Below are 27,645 nucleotides of genomic sequence, written 5' to 3'. Positions count from 1 at the left end.
CACTGTTAGTGTGTTTTTGGGTCTTCATGGAAATATACATAAAAAATGGCTCTGAGCACTATGGGACTTAACTTCTAGGGTCATCAATCCTCTAGAACTTAGAACTACCTAAACCTAACTAACCTAAGGCTATCACACACATCCATGCCCTAAGCAGGATTCGAACCTGCGACCGTAGCGGTCGCGTGGTTTCAGACTGTAGCGCCTAGAACCGCTCGGCCACCAGGCAAATATACATATCTGTGGTCAAGTGCTATTTATGTAGAGCTGAGCTACCCTCTGTCGTCCTTAATCTATCCACAGCGATTGTCAAAACAGGGTCGAATATTGGCTGTAGTAGGGGACGAGTTCGATGCTTTAAGTTGTCCTCTCACGGGACGTGAAAACGCACGTGGACGAGAAACTGGTGACGTTACAACGATGAATTCCACGTTCCACTACTCTGCGGAGGGTGAGATAAAGGATCTGGCACGTTAGATTTTTGCCCCGTGGAGAGAAACATGGCCACTGAGTTGCGACGTCGTTTTACATCACAAGCTGAACGTAGCAGCCGGCATATTGTACGGCGTTAAACATCGCATTTGGTGACTCGTTTTTTGTCGCACAGAGTATGTTGTACGAGTATAAGCTGTTTCAGAGCACCAGCAAATTGAGAATCTATCGATAGCGAGTCGTTTAAGCTACAATTCGTTATAATAGCATACGTAACGGCTTCCTGTAGTTGATGTTTTTAGTGTTATAACTTGTGAGCCACGGAAGTACACCGTTTCAATGCTACGGCTCAATGACGATCTATCAAACACGCATCTTTGTGGCGCATTTTGCAGAGTAAATAACAAATAATGATATTTGTAGATACAGTCTTTACACAGTCTATACCATACACGGAGACTCAGTACTTAAGTTTAACCGTAACGCAGTGTGTAGTCCTGCTTGTTGTGAGCTGTACGAACAAGGGTAGCAGATTCCTGTCCATCTCCTTCCAAACTTTTTTTAACGTTAGTTTTCTAAAATATTCTGGGTCTTTTTATTCATTTAATAGAAAGATCTCAAAAATCGATGTTATTTATTGAAAGTAATGTATTTGCTGCGATTCTTGTTCCAAAGGCCAACTACTGGAATGTTTTCTCAGTGGCCATAAATTTTAACATGATTCCCAGTCTATGTTAGAAAGGAAATACAAGTTTCAAAAAAATGGTTCAAATGGCTCTGAGCACTATGGGACTTAACTTCTGAGGTCACCAGTCCCCTAGAACTTAGAACTACTTAAACCTAACTGACACCGAGCGAGGTGGCGCAGTGGTTAGACACTGGACTCGCATTCGGGAGGACGACGGTTCAATCCCGCGTCCGGCCATCCTAATTTAGGTTTTCCGTGATTTCCCTAAATCGCTCCAGGCAAATGCCGGGATGGTTCCTTTCAAAGGGCACGGCCGACTTCCTTCCCCGTCCTTCCCTAATCCGATGAGACCGATGACCTCGTTGTCTGGTCTCCTTCCCCAAAACAACCCAACCCAACCTAACTAACCTAAGGACATCACACATATCCATGCCCGAGGCAGGATTCGAACCTGCGACCGTAGCGGTCGCGCGGTTCCAGGCTGTAGCGCCTAGAACCGCTTGGCCACCCCGGCAGGCACAAGTTACACACTGGAAGATTTTGATATTGTGAAATTATCTTTTTCAGCGATGGTTAGCAGCAACGAAAAAGTCTCCTCTTCCAGTCGAATGAAATTACGAAACGAATCTCGATCTTGAAATCTATGTAAAGAGGTACGTTATTTCAGAGCGTTGGTAATCAATGCAACATCGAGCATATGGATACTGTGAATGCACAAACTGACGTTAGATGCTGCACCTTAACTGTATCCAGTTTAAAACCGAAAATGGGATGGAAATGCATCTGAATTAACGAATAGCACGCTCGTACGTATATCAGATTGTCGTACAGGATTAGGTAATGTATGTACTCTATCTCTACCAACAATTTGCCATTGAAGCCATCGATGAGTCCAGAATCTTCTTTGCGATTTTCTCCGCTCTTCTTCGATCATCGCTAACAGAGTTAACGCGTTTTCGTAAGGAAACTGAGTGGTTTGCGAGCGAAATAAAGCCGCCAGGGCCTCTGGAGACTGCTGAGAGCGCAAATCACGTTAATAAGGTCGTCGTCCCGTATGCCGACGGAGTTGTCTCTCGTGAGGTCGGTTTTCCGCCTGCGTTCGCGTCAACGTTTGCTGCCTCGTCCCGTGTGAGGACAGCTTAAAGCCGTCGGCACACGGACCGAGCATCCGCACGTTGACCGTTGAGCGTGCCGAATTTCTGACTTCACAGCGTGGAAAAGCACGTTCGGGAGTCTTTCAGAACGTGCAGAGCAATATCTGGCATGTCAGATATTCTGAGCGTGCGTCTGAGCGTTGACCAATGAGGTGGCACAACGCCACCTACGTCACACGCGCGCCGTCTCCCTTCAGCACAGAGTTGTAAGGCGCCATATTGGCATTCATTTCAAGCCTATATGTATATATATGCCGTTTCTGAGCACCAGCAAACTGAGAATCACTGGAGAACTCGTTGTTAGTTGTGTGATACATTCCAATAAAATAATGAGAAGCATCATATTCGTGACAAAGGAATTATTGTAACTTGCGTATTATGAGAGTAGGCTATTTGAAGGCAGCGACACACTGAAGATCCACCCAAAGCGCATTGTTCTTGGTACAATTTGTTATAATCAAATTTCAATTGGAAATGGAAATGGAAATGAAGTCCCATGCTTCTTTACAGAGCGTAGGGGAACGATGCGGGAGACCCGCACCGCCTTACTAGGCAAGGTCCTAATGGAGGTGGTTTGCCGTTGCCTTCCTCCGACCGTAATGGGGATGAATGATGATGATGAAGACGACACAACAACACCCAGTCATCTCGAGGCAGGAAAAATCCCTGACCCCGCCGGGAATCGAACCCGGGACCCCGTGCTCCGGAAGCGAGAACGCTACCGCGAGACCACGAGGGGCGGACAATTAGTAACATAATTATCTACGATTAACGTTCTTAGCAGACAGTAACACAATTTGATTAAGGACGGAGAGTTTATTGTTGGTTTAGCGTAATTAGTAGCGTTTCTGTCTAGATATAAACCTCTGCTGGGGCGGTGGTTTGCGTCGTAACACTTGCATTTATTTTTTCCTAACATTCCCGTATTTATTAGGTTCTGATACTTTATTATTACTTTAATATAAGTATATGCTATAATATTTGATGTTATGTGTATATGTGTTCACCTTTTTTTGACTTTGTTCGATTGGCTTATCTACAGGACAGCTTGCGCTACTTGTTTAAACATATTTTGCTCCTTTTTTTTCTTTTACGCTTCGTAATTCACATGTTACAATGATTCTGCTACTGGGTAGGAACAGTGATCAAGTAAGACTGACCTTGGGGTTTTACTAAAATGTGGGAATGATGAAATAATGTTTATCTTATGCGGAGAAGTATTCTAAATTTGTACTGCACTGTTTGTAATGGGACTTTTATAAGCCTGTGTACTTATTGATTGGACACGGTACTTTCCTGTTCGTGGACAATGGAGGAAATGTGCATTTTAACAGAGCTAACGTGGGAATTTTACGCGCGTCCGTTGAGTAAACAGTGTGATTTACGGACTATAAATGTCCCTCAACTGCCGCTGGAGTGAGTTGCGATCGCGTATACCACGTTGGGGCCCACGTACCGTATGCACCAGTTGCATCGTTCCTGAGCGTTCAGCAGCACGTTGAACTTGGCACGCTCAACGTTAACGTTCGACAGCACGTTCCGTGTGCCGACGGATTTAGGCGCGGTCCGGGCAGCAAGTCGGTTGCTCGTTTCGAAGCCACAGAGCGGTTGCACCTTTCCACACCTGTACGGAGATCAAATCATGACCCGCAACTTGCCATAAACGCCACATTGTGGCATCTGCATTAAAGTCACGGAATGAGCTACTCTCTGTGATTCAGAAACTGGACCAAATCCATCACGATCTCGCCTCAGTCGCTGTCCTGACTGCTAGCCGCAGTCGAGCGGAGCTTTTAGCTACGGCGCAGCATGGCTGGTTCTACTGCGCGCAGTGTGGTCATGTGTGTAAGTTGGCAGCCTTGCGCAGAGGGGCGTGTCTGTCGGCGCCAACCTGCCGCGGCCGCGGGCCGCTGTCCCGCCGCTCTGTGCAGTCGCTCGATGTCTGTTGTGAACGCAGCGGACTATCTCCGGCCCCACCAACACCGAACGACGCGGCGCGCTTTCCCGCCAACGTTCGCCCACAGCTGGCGCAGTTGACAGGTGAGGGTTACATTGTCACGCTGACAACTGACAGTCGCTACGACGTCACAATGCGCGGCGAATTTAAAAGAAAAAAGGAAGACTTTTTCCTTAAGCTCTTAAAATGCACCGCTAATCTTTCTATACGATGGGACATCTTATAGTCTGTCCAAAATTACTTAGGGATTGCTACTTCGGCAGGAGCACTCGTAACAGATCTGCCTCGCCCGGCACGGAACTAACGCCTAATCCTACATTTCATTCAACTCGCGCAAACAGGCGAACTATTCATTCTGTAAATACGTTAACAGCATCGATGTGTACACCACGTTTTGATTTTAATTTTATTTGCCACAACAAATTATTGAGATGATACAAGGACAGTTTACGAAAGTGCATTTTCTCACGATGTTACCGAATTTTCAACTTGTGGGAAACCTTTTTGTTATTGAAGTTAAGTGAATACATTATGGGAATAAAATCTTAAGAATACATATTTTCATATGTTCGAAACCAGAACTCTGTCAGAGATCTCTAACGCGAGATAATTTGGAATTAACTATGACGCGCAATGGTCCGCTCGCGAACAGATCGCTGTAGGTTTGTAATGAAATAGTTATTTTTACTGATCCGCCTACTCAATTCTAACAGAACAAAAAATAAGATTAAGCGTGGTTATCACGGTGGAAAAACGCCGCGGTGGAAAAACGCATCTTACATACAACGATCTCTATTGTTTACTAAGAACAAAAGCGATACAAGTAATAGGGCCTCTTTATTACTGCAGTCATATCGTAAACAGTAATATAAATTTTGTGTGATACATACTGAATCCCTGAGATAAACGTTCTTTGGAATTAGTTGTTATTAAAGCCCTATTATTAAAATTTCAAAACTGATGACCATGTAATTTTGTTATGTAGGTACTTACACTCATAAACTTCGAACGCCAAACATGTAGCCGGATCCGCTTGTGCTCCATTTGTACGGGGATAATGAAAAAACTCCAGTGATATCATTCTAGAACTGCGACTATCACTGTCACTGTTGTCATTTAATCAAATTATCATCTCTTCCACTGAATTTTCCAGTAGAGCTTCATTTTACCATGCTCTTTCCATGATGCTCTGCGTTTGCTTAGCGGCTTTCTTCCAATCATCAGCGGTGACTTTCCTGACAACTTCTCTTGTGAGCGCTTCGACTGCAGCGAGGGTAAATTTATTATTATTCCTGGCAACGTTACCTTTAATTTGGGCCTTTACTGACTCTGTTGGGTTGAAATGGCAGTGGTGAGGTGGTAGCCTAAGACAATATGCCCAGTTTTTTTTTTTTTTTTCTTTTGTCAGTTCGTCGATTTCGTATAGGGAGAACTGTGATTTATGGAGAGATATTTTTTTCCATAAACTCCACCTTTTTAAGGTCGTCACTTTCACAGACCTTATGAAACTGAAGCCAATCTCTCGTTTCCCCTTTAGGTCTGCCATGGTAGGAATGGTAAGGAGCATTATCTACAAAAACTGCTGGCGTTTTTCGAAGGTTTGGTATAAGTGAATCTTCGAATCACTTTGTAATTGAACTGTGGTTCATTTCTTCGTCATAATCTCCTGTTTGCTTTGATTTAAAAAGGAGGAGACTGTTGGAAAGAAAGCCTTGGAAGGTGCTGCACGAAGAACAAGTCCACCCCCCCCCCTCCCCTTGCAACAAGGTACTGCCATTGTCCCATTAGCTGTGTTGTCTGTCCAGTCTGTCCACGATCTCTTGAAAACATGACCAGAATTGTCCCACGTTTCGGCAAGCCACAACAAAAAAATGGTTCAAATGGCTCTGAGCACTATGGGACTTAAGATAATGAGGTCACCAGTCCCCTAGAACTTGAAACGTCCCCATAGAAAAATTTATGAATGACTGAGCTGATAAACCTCTTACATTATTTTCTTTTCAAACAGCTGAGCAAAACTGAACGTACTCATACATTACTCTCTTTACTTATTCTGATCAACACTAAACTGACACACAATATTTTTAGCACAACGCAATCTGACTTTCAAAAATCCCTACAAAAGAATGGCCCTGACTAACAATAACCTATACCTTTCACGAATGACTTACCTCACAAAAATCTTCGTTACTCGAACTACTGCAATACAGCGAGCGCCAATACTGCCAGCTAAATAAAAGATTCTAGCTACTGAAGTCACTAACTACTGATAGGCATAGTTAGCAAATGAAAGATTTTGAAAAAGAACAAACAATGTATTTACCTTAATAGTGTTCAAGAGTCATTATATATATATATATATATATATATATATATATATATATATATATATATATATATATCAGTTCATCACATCCAGTCTTACAAATTTACTGTCTCTAATGGACACACGTCCAGATCATCCGCTCTCGAAACTCCGCCATCTCTCTCCCCACATCCATCACCGCTGGCGGTTCACCTTCAACTGTGCAACGCTACGCGCTGTTAACATCGAACTGCCCAACACTACAATGGCGAACAACAATGCAACCAACCACAGACTGCATTCAGCACAGCCAGTGATTTTCATACAGAGCGCTACGTGGCGTTACCAATATAAAATCCTAAACAGCCTACTTACAAACTTAGAACTACTTAAACCTAACTAACCATGCCCGAGGCTGGATTCGAACCTGCGACCGTAGCAGTCGCGCGGTTCCAGACTGAAGCGCCTAAAACCGCTCGGCCACAACGGCCGGCGAGCCACAACATTTCTTCGATATTTAATAGCTACGGATGTCCCTTAAAAGTTGGCATCGCCGTGCAGCTGTATCCTCCCTGTCCATCAACAACTTATGACCACAGAAATGTCCAAAGTGAAAGCCAAGGTTGTGTAAAGCTGTGGACAAGGGTGTGCGACTGCCTTGTACAAGTTCTGTTTCTTTAAGTGTGACCAGTAGCATCCTGAGGGTCGGATGTTCCTTCCTGCGATAATAATCATAAACATGACGACGAAGCGCATCCTCTGCAAACGTATCGACATTAGTAATCCGCTTATCCATACGACGTTTTTTCCCCAGAGGTGATAAGTTTTGATGGTTGTACTGCTTCCTTTTCTTTGTCGAACATTTCCTTCCCAATCTTCACAACAGTTTTATATATATTCAAAGCTGCAGCAGTTCTTTTGACCACTTTGGTAACGGAGAGCAGCGGGCCACTGCTAAGTTTTCCATTTTCAAGGTAGACACGTAACGCTCAAACCATTTCTCTTGACTGACCTTGTATGCCAATCCCCTGGCCAAGAGAACGACTTCGAACTTTTTCACTTACAATTTTCGCCGAACTTCACGTTGACATCGTTCAGTACCACACAAAGAATAATGGAAACATCTAATAACCGAAACAACTAATAACAACTGAAAGAAAAACAGCCCTCGGTCACTATTTTTAACGAATTAACCCGGTTTCAACACTTCTAGGAGTGTCTTCCTCAGAATTTAAATCAAAGAATGGTCTATATTCTATAACATGGTCAATATAAACCATTCTTTGATTTAAATTCTGAGGAAGACACTCCTACCAATGTTGAAACCGGGTTAATTCGTTAAAAATAATGACCGAGGGCTGTTATTCTTTCAGTTGTAACTATTCACGGTCTCTGGACGTGCGGCCATGACAAAATTTTACAACAAATAACGGTAAAAACGAACGAAAGAATAACTCCTACAACTGTAAAAACGAACACACAGAAACTTGCAGCGCGCAACAATCACACGGGACAGCAAGCTGGCCGCAACTGAAGCCCACTGCAAGCAACAAGTGTTGTAGTGTGGGGTAAAGGTTTGGTAATTTCGGGAATTTGCTGTAGTTGCAGGTAGCGTGGTACTGGCGGAAAGTGGCCCTGGTCTGCAGCATCGACTTCGCCCTCCTCCCCCTCTACCACTTCCGCCCTCGTTGTCAGTCCTGTAGTAGCTTGGAAGGGCTATAGTATCCACTTCCAACCACTGCTTGACTACCCGATATGCTTTGAAAGTAATTAGTAGCCGGCCGACGTGGCCGTGCGGTTAAAGGCGCTGCAGTCTGGAACCGCATGACCGCTACGGTCGCAGGTTCGAATCCTGCCTCGGGCATGGATGTTTGTGATGTCCTTAGGTTAGTTAGGTTTAACTAGTTCTAAGTTCTAGGGGACTAATGACCTCAGCAGTTGAGTCCCATAGTGCTCAGAGCCATTTTTAGTAATTAGTACGAGTTAAGGAAATGTCACACCAACTACCATTTTACGACAGTCACTGTCACGAAGTTGTAGGGTACTCATTCAGTGAGCATTATAGTCTAACATTCCTCATTTCGATCAAGCTTGAACATCTACCTGGTCACTTACCTCTTCCCTTGTTGGCAGAAAGTCGCCCTGTATAACTAAAATATTGAAATGTTCTCTCACAATATATGATCTGCTTTATGCCTAACTCACTACAGCCGACAAATCGTATTGAGAGATTCAGCAACTGTATTGAAATTTAAGATAATTCTCGTTTATAGTTCCGTCGCAGTTGCACATTTTCACTGAGATTACATATTTCGATCACTCTGAATTATCTTCAGATCTAAATCAAAGTAAAACTAAATATGTACCATCTAATATTTTACAATAAGTAGAAAAGAAAAGAACTGTACATAAAAGTAGAGTTTACCTAAGTAGTTGCGTCAGAAATGCGTCTTGTCTATGCAGAACCACATAGGCCAACTGTGTTTTGCAACTCCGGTCAATGTTTTAAATAGGTATATGTTGGTGGGTGTGGGCGAGGGGGGAGGGAGGAGAGGAAATGGAACGAGGCTGATTGAGGGGGTGGAGAGCAGAAGCTGGTTAAGGGTGATTGGGATGTCATGAGTTTAACAAGGGAGGTCGTGCTACAATTATAGAACGTATGGGCGTGAAAAACGTGAACGGCATAAAATAGTGAAATTACAAAATGGAGTGAGGGGAATTGTGATTGGGCAAAGAAGGCAAAGGAGGGGACGGGGTAGGAATGAATAGTGGCAGGTTTAACATGAGAGGCTCTAGTACAATAAATTGCAGAAAGTCCATCATGTAAACAACCTTATGTTAAAAAGAAAACATAGATACTTGCATAAAACTGTGAAAGGTGGATAAAATACTAGATTACAAAAGTCGAAATAAAGCAGTGAAAACTGACTTATTTTTTTCTAGTATCTTAAGATAGTCAAAGTGAGAAACTTTGAAACTATAAATTCGTAAGGTCTCACTCAGAAAACATAAAAATAAAAAAAGTTATAAAAATTGTTTCGTTAGAATATCAAAGTATAAGCTTCGAAAATGGATGTATAAATAGTGAAACACATGAAAATCGCAAAATTACAGAAGTGGAATTATGTAGAAGACCTAGAATTGCATGAAGTGTCGTTAAATATTATAAATTAAAAAAATGTAATCTAATTAAAAATGTGCAACTGAAACCGAACAGTAAATGAGAATTATATTATATTAAATTATGCTTACGTGCCTTGCAATCACCCTCCCCTTCACGCACACAAACATACACACGCACTAGCTATAACGCCAAAGTACCTCGAACATTCTTCTGCTTGCAAAAAAAAAAAAAAAAAAAAAAAAAAAAAAAAAAAAAAAAAAAAAAAAAAAAAAAAAAGATGAAACTTGGTACAGTAGTATTAGAAAATGATATATTGAACAAAAAGCTGCAGCTTCGCTTTTACTCATTAGAGCTGATAGAACTAAGGCAGCATTTTATTCAGAGCTTGCCTGAAGACCCCGGGAAACATCCTGAAAACCTTGGGTGGAACCCGAGAATTGTAATTATTTTGTATATATATTGTATTAAATTGGGCGTATTTGAGAGAGTATTTCCACTTCCGGCATTTGCAGAACGAGAGGTCCTTGGTTCGGGTCTTCCCTCGAGTGAAAATTTTACTTACTTTATTTTTGCATAGTTATGATCCGTCCGTTCGTTCATTGACGTTTCTGTTCATTGTAATAAGTTTAGTGTCTGTGTTTTGCGACCGCATCGCAAAACCGTGCGATTAGTAAGACGAAAGGACGTGCCTCTCCAATGGGAACCGAAAACATTTGATCGCAAGGTCATAGGTCAACCGATTCCTCCACAGGAAAACACATCTGATATATTCTATACGACACTGGTGACGGCATGTGCGTCACATGACAGAAATATGTTGTCGACCCACTTGGCGAATGGGTAAAAAGATTCTTCTACCTTGCCCGATTTAGGTTTTCTTGTGGATGTGGTAATCACTCCCAAAAAAGTGATGAAAACATAAGAGTTTGTCACATAAACTGAAAATAAAAAATTAAACTTTTCACTCGGTGGAAGATTTGAACCAAGGACCTTTCGCTCTGCAGCTGCTCACGTTTCCACGGGACCACGGCGCTCTTGAGCTCACGGCATCCTTGTTGTTGCTTATCGTTCGCATGGACCACTCAGTTTGTATATTTTGCTTATTTTTTCATAGTTCCACACAACTTCTTCCTGTTTTCTCGATTGATCTGTGTTCAGTTTTTCAAGGCCTATCCACTGTGTCAACTTATAACTAAATCTGAGGGGGGTGCGATGGGGAGGTTCCCTTGTTAGGACGAGTTTGACAGCTGATCCTTTTAAAATAACAGCCTGTCGAATGCGTTGAACTCTGTATTGTTGAACAAGACTGGTTTTGAACACTTCATCTCCTGATGATTTTAATTCGAAAAATTTCTTTCATGGCGAGGTGCACACTTTGCTTGCAATACATACTCGACGAACCTATTAGGGCGTAAAATCGTGAGTTGCGCTATATCACGATCTTAGCCCAAATGTTTTTTTGTTTTAAAAGTTTCTTGACCAAGTGCGCTCCAGTAGTGATATAAGTTTGTACTAAATGTCAGAGTTAAGAAGATGACACAAACTGGTCTCGGTTTGACAAATTAAAATTCATGTCAAATAAGTAACTGTTTAGCGTAAGTCACGTATCTCCTTTATCAATAGGGACATCATATTTTAGTGCTCCTTCTGTTTAGTATCAATCGTCATATTAACATAATAGTACATATAGAACAAGACTGTGTGTTTGTTGATGGAATATCGTTCCTCTGTTGGTATCTGTTCTGACGTACCCAGTAACCTACTCATGAATATGACAAAAGGGAAAAAAAGCCCTACTCTGCAATGGCGAAGCATAACAGATGATTACCACAAGTACTTTGCTTCTCTGTAAGAAAAAATATTGCTGACAGTCAACTGCGCTAGCAATGATAATGTAAAATACCAACTAAGCACCGATTTTGCTGATCTTGGCATTACTGCATACGAAATTCGAGAGTTGTAGCCTTCCTAGTGCATCGTCTCTTCGGAAACCTTAATTCCTTGTTACACCCTGACTATACTTCGCAATGTATGCCCCGCGATGTTGTTGTTTTGTTATTGTCATTGTCATTCTGTCTTCGATTAGGCCGACTGTCGACTACGCAAAGTAACTTCCTCATGAAGTAGTCTTTCCCAATTTTCGAGCATTCTAGTATTTCTTCATTCTTTCTGAGAGTTCTCTGCTTCTTTAATCTGTCCATAAAGTGGTGCACACTCTGACCTTTTCCTAAAAACCCGCGAACTTCGTGGTTTTGTTTCGAAAAGATGGACTGTCCAGAATTTCTGCTTTCGTAACTTTGATTTCTGCTAAGTCCTTTTACACTTTCCCTGAACCAAGTGACTCTCATTTCGGGATTTTTCTCGAAACTGTCACACTTTTTTGGTCAGTCTTTCCGGGTTCATTCGTACCAATGACCATGAAACGAAATTCTCCTTTTCCTGGGAGCTTCCTTTCATCAGTTTAGGTGTAGATTTCTTCATTGCTTCTTCCCATGCACGTACTTCCAACTTCCCTTGAACCGAGTAAGTTGCACAGTACCTTTCTTTCCTTTTTCTCCAACTCTTAAATTTCTCTCTTTTTCGTCGAGGACTTAATATTCTACTGCACAAAGGCATTCTGGCTTAAACGGTAGTGTAGTAGTATTGTATTTTTGTTTTACTGAGAACGATTTTTATTGTAACTGCCATTTGTTAATTGATAAGTCGTATCCATTTTCTGGGAACTATTTTTGTTTGCTTCTTTATCCAATCCGTTTCACGTATTATTTCCCCTAAGTACGTACATTTATTTACTCTGTTGACTCCACCGTATCTCGTGGGTAGGAATTTTGGAGCATCTTTAATGTCTGTTATGAATTCTGCCTTGTCGAGAGAAATTTGTATTGATGATTGTTATTATTACTTTTGTTCCTTTACGTGCCGATCGCAATACTGTCGCCTCAACCGGTTGCGCTAACGCAGCAGCTCGACGTATTGTGTTTTTACAGGCTTCCCTTGTAACCCTTACTGCTTATCACAGTCACGAGTGGCAGTATCGTGAGCTGCTTCTCCCCCTCCCCCTCGCCCTCCTCCGGCCCCCCTCCCCCCCCCCCCCATCGCCGTTCTGAAGTTGTGGTAGGAAACCGGGTGCAGTGAGCGGAACACTCCCAGTGAATTGGTGTGGATCGGCTGTGTCCTGTGCGGCAGCGAACTTCTCGCTGAGGATGCACGGCAGAGACCGTCGGGTCTGCCGAGGTCTGATAGTACACCGTAAGATTTCCATATTTTAACACAATTTGGTTGGTTCAAATGGCTCTGAGCACTATGGGACTTAACTTCTGAGGTCATCAGTCCCCTAGAACTTAGAACTCCTTAAACCTAACTAACCTAAGGACATCACATACATCCATGCCCGAGGCAGGATTCGAACCTGCGACCGTAGCGGCGCGCGGTTCCAGACCGTAGCGCCTAGAACCGCTTGGCCACCCCGGCCGGCTAACACAATTTAAAACATAGCGCAATCGTCGTACATATTTTATTTCCCACTTGGTACACAATACAGTTTGTGGTTGTCCTTGCTACACAACTTATCAATAAAGAAAGTTTTTAATGTTGCTTCACATCCCAAACTGTATTTGTGGTAAGTTCCTATGGGACCAAACTGCTGAGGTCATCGGTCCCTTGGCTTACACACTACTTAATCTAAATTGAACTAACTTACGCTAAGGACAACTGACGCACCCATGCCCGAGGGAGGACTCGATCCGACGGGTGGGAGCCGAGCGGACCGTGGCAACGTGCCCTAGACCGCAAGGCTACCCCGTGCGGCAAAACTGTAGTTGTTTTGGTTATTAGGCTTCTGTGCCTCTCCTGTGCTAACTTTGTCTCAGAATAGTACTTGATCCCAACGTCCTCGACTATTTGTTGAATTATAGCCCAAATTCTGTCCCCCTTCAGTTTTTAGCCCCTACAACTCGCTCAAGTGACATTTAAGTTACTCCCTAATGTCTTATTACATATCGTATCACCCTGCCCCTTCATCTTGTCATTGTTTTTCACACGTTCCTCTGATCGCCGATTCTGCGGAGAAACGCCTCATTTCTTGTCAGTATACCTAATTTTCAACATCCATCCGTAGCAACACATCTTAAACGCTTCGATTCTTTATTTCGATTTTCCTGTAGTCTATGATGTGCTCCAAACGTACTTACTTAGAATAGACGATGAGAAAATACTATTAAAAGATCACGAGAAAGGCCACCTAGCTGCATTTTAACAACGTATGCGCAACGTAGTTTTGACCGAAATCAAAGTACGCACGTTTGATTGTACTGCACACAGCTCAAACTTTGCAGCTGTGAAAAAGAAAAATACAAAGGAAATGTCTAACAAAATTACAACGACTGCAACAGGCAGTCGTTCAAATATGTGTGGATGCGAGTGGTCAACATGGAAAATGTCGTGGCTTTAATAATGACATGACATGAATGAACGGAAACGTTTATCAAATTATGTAACATATTTAAGGTTACTAAATAAAGTAAGGCAAACATATTAAAGGCGAATTTTTCATGAGTGGGCCTTGACATTATTTCTGAATGCTAAAACCATTTTAAATGATCCGCCTGGAAGGTCAGTATCATGTTTTATACAGATGAGTTTTTTGTGTCATGCGTTACATAACTCCGTAATCTGTGGCCATTTTCAAATGCCTGCGACACCAGTAAGGCACGAACGTAAAACCTTTACCGTCATCACGCCTTACTACTGTAAATAACGTGACAGCAAGTGTAATACGCAAAGCGAAACGATGCAAGAAAAAGTGTTTTACATTGTTAATTTTGATATTGTAGGCATTTGAAAGTCGCCACAGTCTGAAGGTGCCAATAATGTAATTCGTGATCCAATAAAATTAATCTGTATAAAATATTTGACAGCCCACAGTCGACTTTTAAAATGGTTTTACCATTCATAAAGTTCATAATGAGTGTCTTTGTCATCAGCCGGAAGATAGATTTGGCGCGGCTCTTCATCCTTCTCGCTTGTGAGCTAACGTCTTCAGTTCAATCTAAAGGCTGCATCCCTCACTACTACTTGCCTTACGTGTTCATATCTAAGCCTGCTCCAGCCGTCCATTCTCTCCAACACCCTTTCAACTTGTTTCAGCGACCATTCTCTCTTGGTTTCCTTGTGTCCATTATACGTTTTCTCTCATAGAGTAGATGCAGAACGCTTTTCATCTGCATCATCTAATCTTCAACATCCCCCTGAACACCACATTTGTAATCCTTTCATTTTGCCTTCTCCATCATCCACATTTCACAACCCTACAGTTGCGCTTGAAACACAGTTTTTTTATGAATGTTTTTCTAGTCTCAAGGTTTATATTTTTTACAGGTTGATAGCTGTTTCATTTGAAGGTAGTCCTCTTACGATGTGCACTCCTTGACATAACATCTTTCTTGCATCCTCGTTCGTTATCTATTCTATTTCCGATATAGGGAAATTCATCCACTTCCTAGCCCTCAGAATAGCCACCTTTAGCGCACACCGTTACTTTATTTTCTTCTTTATGTGCATATTATATGGCCATTAACTACACTCCTGGAAATGGAAAAAAGAACACATTGACACCGGTGTGTCAGACCCACCATACTTGCTCCGGACACTGCGAGAGGGCTGTACAAGCAATGATCACACGCAAGGCACAGCGGACACACCAGGAACCGCGGTGTTGGCCGTCGAATGGCGCTAGCTGCGCAGCATTTGTGCACCGCCGCCGTCAGTGTCAGCCAGTTTGCCGTGGCATACGGAGCTCCATCGCAGTCTTTAACACTGGTAGCATGCCGCGACAGCGTGGACGTGAACCGTATGTGCAGTTGACGGACTTTGAGCGAGGGCGTATAGTGGGCATGCGGGAGGCCGGGTGGACGTACCGCCGAATTGCTCAACACGTGGGGCGTGAGGTCTCCACAGTACATCGATGTTGTCGCCAGTGGTCGGCGGAAGGTGCACGTGCCCGTCGACCTGCGACCGGACCGCGGCGACGCACGGATGCACGCCAAGACCGTAGGATCCTACGCAGTGCCGTAGGGGACCGCACCGCCACTTCCCAGCAAATTAGGGACACTGTTGCTCCTGGGGTATCGGCGAGGACCATTCGCAACCGTCTCCATGAAGCTGGGCTACGGTCCCGCACACCGTTAGGCCGTCTTCCGCTCACGCCCCAACATCGTGCAGCCCGCCTCCAGTGGTGTCGCGACAGGCGTGAATGGAGGGACGAATGGAGACGTGTCGTCTTCAGCGATGAGAGTCGCTTCTGCCTTGGTGCCAATGATGGTCGTATGCGTGTTTGGCGCCGTGCAGGTGAGCGCCACAATCAGGACTGCATACGACCGAGGCACACAGGGCCAACACCCGGCATCATGGTGTGGGGAGCGATCTCCTACACTGGCCGTACACTACTGGTGATCGTCGAGGGGACACTGAATAGTGCACGGTACATCCAAACCGTCATCGAACCCATCGTTCTACCATTCCTAGACCGGCAAGGGAACTTGCTGTTCCAACAGGACAATGCACGTCCGCATGTATCCCGTGCCACCCAACGTGCTCTAGAAGGTGTAAGTCAACTACCCTGGCCAGCAAGATCTCCGGATCTGTCCCCCATTGAGCATGTTTGGGACTGGATGAAGCGTCGTCTCACGCGGTCTGCACGTCCAGCACGAACGCTGGTCCAACTGAGGCGCCAGGTGGAAATGGCATGGCAAGCCGTTCCACAGGACTACATCCAGCATCTCTACGATCGTCTCCATGGGAGAATAGCAGCCTGCATTGCTGCGAAAGGTGGATATACACTGTACTAGTGCCGACATTGTGCATGCTCTGTTGCCTGTGTCTATGTGCGTGTGGTTCTGTCAGTGTGATCATGTGATGTATCTGACCCCAGGAATGTGTCAATAAAGTTTCCCCTTCCTGGGACAATGAATTCACGGTGTTCTTATTTCAATTTCCAGGAGTGTAGTTTATGTTGCATTTCTTTAAGCGCTCGACTCGGATCACTGGAACTATGTCTGGAGCAAATCGTATCATGGTGATTTTCTCTTCATGCTAAACCTAAATCGCGATCATTATCCTCCTCCTTAGCTTTTCAATATACGAATTATCAGGGTGACAATGAAGAACCGCGCATTACTGATTTCATGATTTCAACCTCTCATAAGGAACCCTTCGAGCGCGAGGTCGTAAAAGGCCAATGACGCCGCACATATTGCCTACAATGCAACCACAGTATTGTCTGTTAATCTGTTAATGGCAACAGTGGGAGGGGGGGGGGGGCTGGAGGTATCCAGTGGTGAGCACAGCATGAGGCAACGGAGCGTAGTTGAAATGCTTAGCCTATGAGTAACTCACAACAGTGCTACAGTGCTAGTGGTGTTGATACAGAATAGAGCAATGGCAACGATAAAGTAGGCAAACATTGCATCATATCTACAACAGCAGTTGCCGAACTGCAGGAACCCAAGGAATTTCGCAAAGTGAGAAAGAAGCGGCAGATGAAATATTAGCGTTCCTGAAAGATGAGTCAGTGGACTGTGTGGTGTTGTACACGCTCGACTGTGCAGACAATGTACATGAGGAGTACAATGATGACGATACATGCTTATCAAGTGAAAGCGATTCTAAACAGGTGTCGAGCCATAGAATTCATTATCCTTCTCGGACAGGGAGCCACAAATCCCGTCTCCAGTGAAACGCAGTAATGAACAATCATTGTCCAAGGAGTGGGTACTAAACATTATTACGTACATGGAAAGTCAGCCGCAGCATACTAAAAAAAAAACAATTATGAACATATTTCGGACACGTCCACAGCAATATGATCGTGTAGTGCATAAGAAAAACTACGGATTTTCAAGGGAAGACAAGGCGCACTTGGTACAAAACTAGTGTTTGCACGTTTCAAGGATGCTCGATACAGTTTACTTCATACACATGATAGTGACCTACTACGTTATGTATATCAAATTGCACGCGACATAGATTACAGTGGTTTCAAGGGAAGCAGTGAATGGCTGCATAACTTCTAACAGTGTTACAGAACTGGAAGATGAAGATAACGAAATTTCAAACAAAGTGACGATGCACAGCAAATTGCGGAACCGGCCCGAAAATTTGTATAGGAGATAAACAAACATATCCCATCGTTTAATAAGGAATTTTCAATTTCGACCAACCAGGATTTGAAAAGGAAATGCATCTGAAAGAAACTCTGGAAATTAGAGACACCACGAGAGTTGTATCAAGATCAGCTATCATGAATGCCTTAACGCATTCGTATACAATTATGCCGACTATTAACCCGGATGGCAAATTGGCTTGAAAGTTATTTATTGTGCTGCGGGAAGTTGGATGTACCCTGCTGCCTACGATTCTTTCTCGTGTGCATGATCTTGTAAGGGCAGTAAGGAATATTTACTTCAAAACAAGCAACGGTTGGAAAATGGCGTACGAGATCTAAAACTATGGTACGAGCACTACTTTTGGCCTATAGCTGGTCAAAATAACTTGCTTTTGCTTCGTTGCTGATCTAGGTATAAAAATGTTACTCCTTTAGAGCAAACTATCCCTCCAGAATGTGTGACATTGCAGTTCATACCACCTGGAACTACTGGACAAATTCTGCCTCTGGATGTTCGTTTTTTTTTTTTTCGCGGCTATAAAGCATATTATCGCATTCTCAGCAGCTACGCCATAAATGATAGCCAGTTTCACAATAAGCTCCATGAGAGACTGTTTCGCATTCGTTTGCATGCCAACCTATTCAATCAGTTCTTATCATCCATTTAGACCAATAAGATGATAATTATATGCTTGAAGAGTGTATACCGAGCTGAACAGCCTGCGTGCTTTGTAACTCCCAAGGAGTTCGCCTTAGATCTTGATGACGTGAACATTAGTTATCACTATGGGGTGCCATTTTTCATTCTGTGTTATGTTGCAAGTTAATGGTTTGCTTTGAAAATTTCTTGAATGTCGACGATGTCCATCTTCTGAAATGTAATAGATACATCCCATAGACGTTGATCTGTGCACCTCCGGGACACTCATTCTCTGTCGCTCTCCTGATGCTCATGGTGAGGCATTAGCAAATAATATTGTTACTGTCGTAATTGTTAACACAACGCTTTCAAATGAGCATTACTAAAGATTAAAACTATCGCGACCGTGAGGACGCCACAGCTTACCAAGTTTTATCACAAACCATTAGTTACAGTTTTCTTTACCTTAAAATGCCTGCTAAAAATCAGTTCTTTTAGTTACTATTATCCTCACAGTTACCAACAATCTGTAAAGAATAACTGCTCAATTCTCACCATAATTCACATTTTAATGGGTACATATTTGTAATTCCTATGAATTTTAGTAGCGTATGGAGAGTACAAAAACAGCTAGAGTAGGCTGACAAGCCTTGATAAGTGTGTAGAACGTATTGAATATGTGTACGTAGTTTCTTGACAATAACAGTTAAACGGAAGGAAATAGGATTTCCGATTTCTTCAGTTAATATATTGTTTTCTATGACCTCGATGGTTAGGGCATATATGTAACTAATACATTCGTTGGGGCAGTCGCATTGCCGATTATTCACAGCACCTATTCAAAACAGATGACCTAGATAAATGCTGTCATCGAACAGAAGTCTTGTATGACTTGTAATGTGACGTATACTAATCATGTGGTCGGAAAACTATGGTAAATTTAACTCGAGTAAAACCGCAAATTACTTTTAAGTGATGATGTGAATAAATCATCACTTAACAGTTGTTTGCGGTTTTATTCAAGTTAAATTGACAATGATTTTCAGAGGCTGTGGCTCTCCATATTATAAAGCTGCATGCGGACAACTATGGTTTTAGACATCCCTCCTGTACTGCTTGCTTTGTTTGGTTCTAGTATGAGCCATGGACGTTGCCGTTGGTGGGGAGGCTTGCGTGCCTCAGCGATGCAGATGGCCGTACCGCAGGTGCAACCACAATGGAGGGGTATCTGTTGAGAGGCCAGACAAACATGTGGTTCCTGAAGAGGGGCAGCAGCCTTTTCAGTAGTTGCAGGGGCAACAGTCTGGATGATTGACTGATCTGGCCTCGTAACATTAACCAAAACGGCCTTGCTGTGCTGGTACTGCGAACGGCTGAAAGCAAGGGGAAACTACAGCCGTAATTTTTCCCGAGGACATGCAGCTTTACTGTATGATTAAATGATGATGGCGTCCTCTTGGGTAAAATATTCCGGAGGTAAAATAGTCCCCCATTCGGATCTCCGGGCGTGGACTATTCAAGAGGACGTCGTTATCAGGAGAAAGAAAACTGGCATTCTACGGATCGGAGCGTGGAATGTCAGATCCCTTAATCGGGCAGGTAGGTTAGAAAACTTAAAAAGGGAAATGGATAGGTTAAAGTGAGATATAGTGGGAATTAGTGAAGTTCGGTGGCAGGAGGAACAAGACTTCTGGTCAGGTGATTACAGGGTTATAAATACAAAATCAAATAGGGGTAATGCAGGAGTAGGTTTAATAATGAATAAAAAAAATAGGAGTGCGGGTTAGCTACTACAAACAGCATAGTGAACGAATTATTGTGGCCAAGATAGACACAAAGCCCATGCCTACTACAGTAGTACAAGTTTATATGCCAACTAGCTCTGCAGATGATGAAGAAATTGATGAAATGTATGACGAGATAAAAGAAATTATTCAGGTAGTGAAGGGAGACGAAAATTTAATAGTCATGGGTGACTGGAATTCGTCAGTAGAATTTTGCACAGAGCATAACTTAATCATAGCTAACACTTGGTTCAAGAATCATAAAAGAAGGGTGTATACCTGGAAGAATCCTGGAGATACTAATAGGTATCAGGTAGATTATATAATGGTAAGACAGAGATTTAGGAACCAGGTTTTAAATTGTAAGACATTTCCAGGGGCAGATGTGGATTCTGACCACAATCTATTGGTTATGAATTGCAGATTGAAACTGAAGAAACTGCAAAAAGGTGGGAATTTAAGGAGATGGGACCTGGATAAACTGAAAGAACCAGAGGTAGTAGAGAGTTTCAGGGTGAGCATAAGGGAACAATTGACAGGAATCGGGGAAAGAAATACAGTAGAAGAAGAATGGGTAGCTCTGACGGATGAAGTAGTGAAGGCAGCAGAGGATCAAGTAGGTAAAAAGACGAGGGCTAATAGAAATCCTTGGGTAACAGAAGAAATATTGAATTTAATTGATGAAAGGAGAAAATATAAAAATGCAGTAAATGAAGCAGGCAAAAGGGAATACAAACGTCTCAAAAATGAGATCGACAGAAAGTGCAAAATGGCTAAGCAGGGATGGCTAGAGGACAAATGTAAGGATGTAGAGGCTTGTCTCACTAGGGGTAAGATAGATACTGCCTACAGGAAAATTAAAGAGACCTTTGGAGAGAAGAGAACCACTTGTATGAATATCAAGAGCTCAGATGGCAACCCAGTTCTAAGCAAAGAAGGGAAGGCAGAAAGGTGGAAGGAGTATATAGAGGGTTTATACAAGGGCGATGTACTTGAGGACAATATTATGGAAATGGAAGAGGATGTAGATGAAGAAGAAATGGGAGATAAGATACTGCGTGAAGAGTTTGACAGAGCACTGAAAGACCTGAGTCGAAACAAGGCCCCGGGAGTAGACAACATTTCATTAGAACTACTGATGGCCTTGGGAGAGCCAGTCATGACAAAATTCTACCATCTGGTGAGCAAGATGTATGAGACAGGCGAAATACCCACAGACTTCAAGAAGAATATAATAATTCCAATACCAAAGAAAGCAGGTGTTGACAGATGTGAAAATTACAAATGGTTCAAATGGCTCTGAGCACTATGGGACTCAACTGCTGAGGTCATTAGTCCCCTAGAACTTAGAACTAGTTAAACCTAACTAACCTAAGGACATCACAAACATCCATGCCCGAGGCAGGATTCGAACCTGCGACCGTAGCGGTCATGCGGTTTCAGACTGCAGCGCCTTTAACCGCACGGCCACTTCGGCCGGCGTTGAAAATTACCGAACTATCAGTTTAATAAGTCACAGCTGCAAAATACTAACGCGAATTCTTTACAGACGAATGGAAAAACTGGTAGAAGCGGACCTCGGGGAAGATCAGTTTGGATTCCGTAGAAATGTTGGAACACGTGAGGCAATACTAACCTTACGACTTATCTTAGAAGAAAGATTAAGAAAAGGCAAACCTACGTTTCTAGCATTTGTAGACTTAGAGAAAGCTTTTGACAACGTTAACTGGAATACTCTCTTTCAAATTCTGAAGGTGGCAGGGGTAAAATACAGGGAGCGAAAGGCTATTTACAATTTGTACAGAAACCAGATGGCAGTTATAAGAGTCGAGGGGCATGAAAGGGAAGCAGTGGTTGGGAAAGGAGTGAGACAGGGTTGTAGCCTCTCCCCGATGTTATTCAATCTGTATATTGAGCAAGCAGTAAAGGAAACAAAAGAAAAATTCGGAGTAGGTATTAAAATTCATGGAGAAGAAGTAAAAACTTTGAGGTTCGTCGATGACATTGTAATTCTGTCAGAGACAGTAAAGGACTTGGAAGAGCAGTTGAACGGAATGGACAGTGTCTTGAAAGGAGGATATAAGATGAACATCAACAAAAGCAAAACGAGGATAATGGAATGTAGTCAAATTAAATCGGGTGATGCTGAGGGGATTAGATTAGGAAATGAGACACTTAAAGTAGTAAAGGAGTTTTGCTATTTAGGGATTAAAATAACTGATGATGGTCGAAGTAGAGAGGATATAAAATGTAGACTGGCAATGGCAAGGAAATCGTTTCTAAAGAAGAGAAATTTGTTAACATCGAGTATAGATTTAAGTGTCAGGAAGTCGTTTCTGAAAGTATTTGTATGGAGTGTAGCCATGTATGGAAGTGAAACATGGACGATAACCAGTTTGGACAAGAAGAGAATAGAAGCTTTCGAAATGTGGTGCTACAGAAGAATGCTGAAGATAAGGTGGGTAGATCACGTAACTAATGAGGAGGTATTGAATAGGATTGGGGAGAAGAGAAGTTTGTGGCACAACTTGACTAGAAGAAGGGATTGGTTGGTAGGACATGTTTTGAGGCATCAAGGGATCACAAATTTAGCATTGGAGGGCAGCGTGGAGGGTAAAAATCGTAGAGGGAGACCAAGAGATCAATACACTAAGCAGATTCAGAAGGATGTAGGTTGCAGTAGGTACTGGGAGATGAAGAAGCTTGCACAGGATAGAGTAGCATGGAGAGCTGCATCAAACCAGTCTCAGGACTGAAGACCACAACAACAACTTTGAGCTGAAATCCACCCAAGTCAGCATTATGCTCGTTTCGTTTAACATTTTTTCGCCAGGCGAGTTTAGAATAATTCTGTGGGCTGATTGAAACATTAAACTATCGTAAAGGAAAAATTTCTGTATACAGGAATTTGTTTGCAGTGTATCAAAATAAAGTTTGAGATCTTGTACGGCATTGTAACTAGTGCTTGTGAGGTAGCACAAGAAGTGAATTTTAGAACTTATTAGTATCTTAGGTACCATGGAATAGATAATGACATAATTTACGCCAATAGTCTGCAATTCAGTATACACTATTTAATAAAGTGTCCCGTCAGCCGTATGTGATCGGAATTGGCCACTAGATGTCATAAGAGGTGGATCCGCCGATATAAACGGAGGCTTGGGAGTTTGACACCTATTGTGTTGGCAGTAGATAAGAAGGTAAACAGTACACTGAGTCGGTCATGACAGTTCACTGACTTCGCGTGGACTAGTCACTTGAGTAAGAACTCTATCGTGGACATTTCAACCCTTCTAAGGCTGTCCAAGTCGACTGTTTGTGAAGTGATTATGAAGTGGAAAAGAACAACGACATCTCCATCTACATGATTACTTTGCAGTTCACAATTAAGTGCCTGGCAGTGGCTTCATCGAACCACCTTTAAGATACTTCTCTACCATTCCACTCTCGAACAGCGTGCGGGAAAAACAAACATTTAAATCTTTCCGTGCAAGTTCTAATTTCTCTTATTTTGTTATGATGATCACTTCTCCCTATGTAAGTGGAGGCCAACAAAATACAGGATGTTTCAAAATGAACGTACGGGTTCTAAGGCTCTGTAGAATTTATTACATTCAACTTACAATTATAAAAAATACATCAAATGAAAGAGCAGGTCTTGTATAATTATTGCAACTGTTTCTAAAGTCAGGTAGCTCAGCTGGTAGCGGAGACACACATACAAGATCCGTTATGAATCCCCAAATGTAGAAGTCGCGTTGAGTCAGCTCGTGTGTGAACGTGGAGGTCAGGAAAAGCAAGATCTATCATTCGCCCCTTGCACAAATCCAGCGTTATACCAATGAAGACTTCGCCCCCGGTAGCTGAGTGGTCAGCGCGACAGACTGTCAACCCTAAGCGCCCGGGTTCGATTCCCGGCTGGGTCGGAGATTTTCTCCGCTCAGTGACTGGGTGTTGTCCTAATCACCATCATTTCATCCCCATAGACGCGCAAGTCGCCGAAGTGGCGTCAAATCGAAACACTTGCACCAGGCGGGCGGTGTACCCGACGGGAGGCCCTCGTCACACGCCATTTATTTATTTTACCAATGAAGAGGCGCACCTTCCTGCCGCCAAATAAATTTCTGTGGTTCAGCTTCTTCCAGTTGAGGAAAAGAGCTTCAATTCTAGAGCATCAAGATAAGAAACACCAGTTATAGTTGCTTCACCGAAAAAGAAAGGCCGCAATACGGCACAGAAAAATTCAGCTTAGGGTAGTATCTTTCCAGCTATAATATCTCGTGGGGACTTGCTGACCCCTATATGCGCACATTACTCGTGTTCACATTTCCACTTAAGTGAAATGTCAATTCATCACCGAAGACTACACGATCCAGAAAATCTTCATTGCCATTCAGCAACGTTTCGTTTGCAAAGTTGGCACTTAAACCGTAGCTTGTAGGCTTTAGAGCCTGTAACAACTGGAAACGATAAGGTCGTAGTTGTAGGCTTCTCCTTAAGTCACATTAACGTGACCATCGCCTATGTTCGACGTCAAATTGCAATAACCACTCACAGACGGCAGATGGCAGTACCAGACTGGATGGCATATTAAGAGTGTTGGGGGGATGCAGAAAACAGTGCAGTCTTTGTCGCAATCCTGAAATGCAGCTATTTATCTGAAGTCCAAAAGGACATGATCATTGACTTTCTGCCCAACGGTGGAAAGGCTAAGTCTGTAAACTGTTTGCGTACCACCGTGGTTAAAATACACAGTGCGTGGCAAAATGACTTTCACCAAAATCGGTGCCGAGGTATCTGTGGTGCACCATGTATCGTAGATGATAGACGTGGCCGATGGCTGCGGAGGTATGTACGGACAAAGGTATACGTGCAGCTGTTGAGCAACCGGCTGCACAGATGAACCAAGGGTTTCCTCAACGACCGTTCAGCGAACGCTGTTGCGTATAGGAGAAGGCCTCCGCAGGAGGCGCCTGGTTCATGCACCCATGCTGGCTGCTGTTCATCGGCGTCGAAGGCTGGCCGATACCGCAGTTGGATGTCCACAGCGTGGCGACAGAAGGCCTTTCAGATGAATGATTTGGGGAATGTTTTTGTGGCATTCCCTGGGAGATCTCGTCATTCTGGAAGGCACAATGGATCAACACAAATATGCATCTATATTTGGGGACCATGTTCACCCCTACATGCTGTTTGTTTTTCTTCGGCACGATAGCATCTACCAGCAGGACAGCGCAACGTGTCCCACAGCTCGCCATTTACGTGCGTGGTTCGAAGAACACCATGATGAGTTTACCATACTGCCCTTGACCGCCAGACTGCTCAGATTGAAACGTAATCGAGAATCTATGGGATGACCTCTATCGGGCAGTTCGCGCCGTGGATCCTCAACCGAGAAACCTAGCGCAGCTGTCCACGACACTGGAGTCGGTATGGCTCCACGTCCCTGTCCGTACGTTCCAGAATCTCAGTGAATCTCTTCCTGCACATCCCGCAGCTGTCAGCGCTGCAAAAGCCAGTTATTTAGGGTTTTGAGAGGTGGTCACATTAATGTTCTTGGACAGTGTATTTTCGTCGGCCGGAGTGGCCGAGCGGTTCTAGGCGCTACAGTCTAGTACCGCGTGACCGCTACGGTCGCAGGTTCGAATCCTGCCTCGGGCATGGATGTGTGTGATGTCCTTAGGTTAGTTAGGTTTAAGTAGTTCTAAGTTCTAGGGGACTGATGACCTCAGAAGCTAAGTCCCATAGGGCTCAGAGCCATTTGAACCATTTTTTGGACAGCGTATTTTCACGACCTCGAACGAGTTTCATGAATAGTGCCACCTTCTCATTCAGTTCTTGGAAATCACACGTGGGTGTTCAAAAAAATGGCTCTAAGCACTGTGGGACTTAACATCTGAGGTCATCAGTCCCCTAGACTTAGAACTACTTAAGCCTAACTAACCTAAGGACATCACACACATCCATGTCCGAGGCAGGATTCGAACCTACGACCGGAGCAGCAGCGCGGTTCCGAACTGAGGAGCCTAGAACCGCTCGGCCACAGCGGCCGGCTACACGTAGGTGTTGTAGACATATTATACGCCTGATTGTATTTTATTGATCAGCATTTCTGTTGAGTTTCTCTCGGCGTAGTTTCGGGAATGTAGCCGCGTGACGTCTTCGATAACCGCCGATATTTCGACAGATACAGCCCTCAGTTTCAAGGCACACGTGCCTCATTTGTATTTGTTATTTTCTGCGATTCAAACAAGGCTGCGATCATTGTTGTTCTCTTCTACCTACTCACGTAGCTCCCCGTCAGTTCCACACAAAAAGAATCCAAAAATAAGTTCCTCAGACTTCTGTAACTCAGTGGTAGCCTGGTATTTGTTACACCCCCAGCAGATCCTATGTGATGGACACGCTTGATAGTCCACCTATTGTTACTCCCAGCTATTTGTGAGGAAAGACTCCACTAGCGGCTGATAAAGGCTGCTATTACGGTATATTGATAATTGTTTTTTTACTTTTTGGATCGTCTGACTACAACTGAATGAAACACAATTTTCGTGCCATACTCATTTTGCCTTTATTCTCTGCAAGGCATCCTCAGTGGCCTGCAATATGTACATATTTTTACTATTTATTTTAAATTTCGGGGCAATGTACTTACAGGTTATAAACAGTTCTGGTAATGATGTAGTAATACTTTAAATTCTACTTATAGGTTGCGTGGACGATTTTCTGCATTTTATGTTTCTGTTCCATTTTTGGTGCCGTTCCTCTTCTTATAAGTGCCACTTGGTTTTTTTTTTTTTTTTCACAGTTCACAACTATAGGAACTGAACACTTGTTTTGATGCAGTGTTTTGGTTTGTGTTGCCGACTGTGGGATGTTCTTGCCAAAGATCGAATGTTATTGCCAACTTTCTAGAGTAATTTTTGAAGTATCTGTGAACTGTGTGTGTGTGTGTGTGTGTGTGTGTGTGTGTGTGTGTGTGTGTTTTGTTGTGAAATAATATTTATTTTGGTGTGCTTTTTAATTTCCTTTGTTAATTTTTAGTTTTTTAAATTATTATTTTATTTTTTTGCGGCTGTGTGTGTGTGTGTGTGTGTGTGTGTGTGTGTGTGTTTGTGTGTGTGCGTTTGTGTGTGTTTTGTTGTGAAATAATATTTATTTTGGTGTGCTTTTTAATTTCCTTTATTAATTTTTAGTTTTTTAAATTATTATTTTATTTTTTTGCGGCTGCTTGTGTGAGAGGGATGATTTTTTATCTTGTCATTTCTTTTATTAAGTGCAGTAGGGAGCCTGTACTGATGTGTGTTCGCTCATTTATCACATGTTTGTTTTCAGCGATGGTTTTTTGAATGTGGAAGTTGCCTTGCGTTTCTATGAGGTTTTTGTTCTGGTTGTTTATT

The 27,645-nt window shown here is 43.0% G+C and overlaps 1 protein-coding gene across 1 annotated transcript in view; it reads left to right on the top strand.

Annotated features, from left to right (window-relative positions):
* The first annotated feature begins 4,183 nt into the window (after positions 1 to 4,183).
* LOC126237240 (lactosylceramide 4-alpha-galactosyltransferase-like) overlaps positions 4,184 to 27,645 on the top strand; it is a 543,469-nt gene continuing 520,007 nt past the window's right edge. The window contains exon 1 of the mRNA XM_049947144.1: positions 4,184 to 4,314. The gene's annotated coding sequence lies outside the window, so the exon portion shown is untranslated. The remainder of the gene's footprint in view (positions 4,315 to 27,645) is intronic.

This window comes from Schistocerca nitens, chromosome 2 (genome assembly GCF_023898315.1).
Source record: "Schistocerca nitens isolate TAMUIC-IGC-003100 chromosome 2, iqSchNite1.1, whole genome shotgun sequence".
In the NCBI taxonomy this organism is placed as follows: Eukaryota; Metazoa; Arthropoda; class Insecta; order Orthoptera; family Acrididae; genus Schistocerca; species Schistocerca nitens.
Note: the sequence above shows the minus strand (reverse complement) of the source record. Positions and strands in the feature narration are given on the sequence as shown.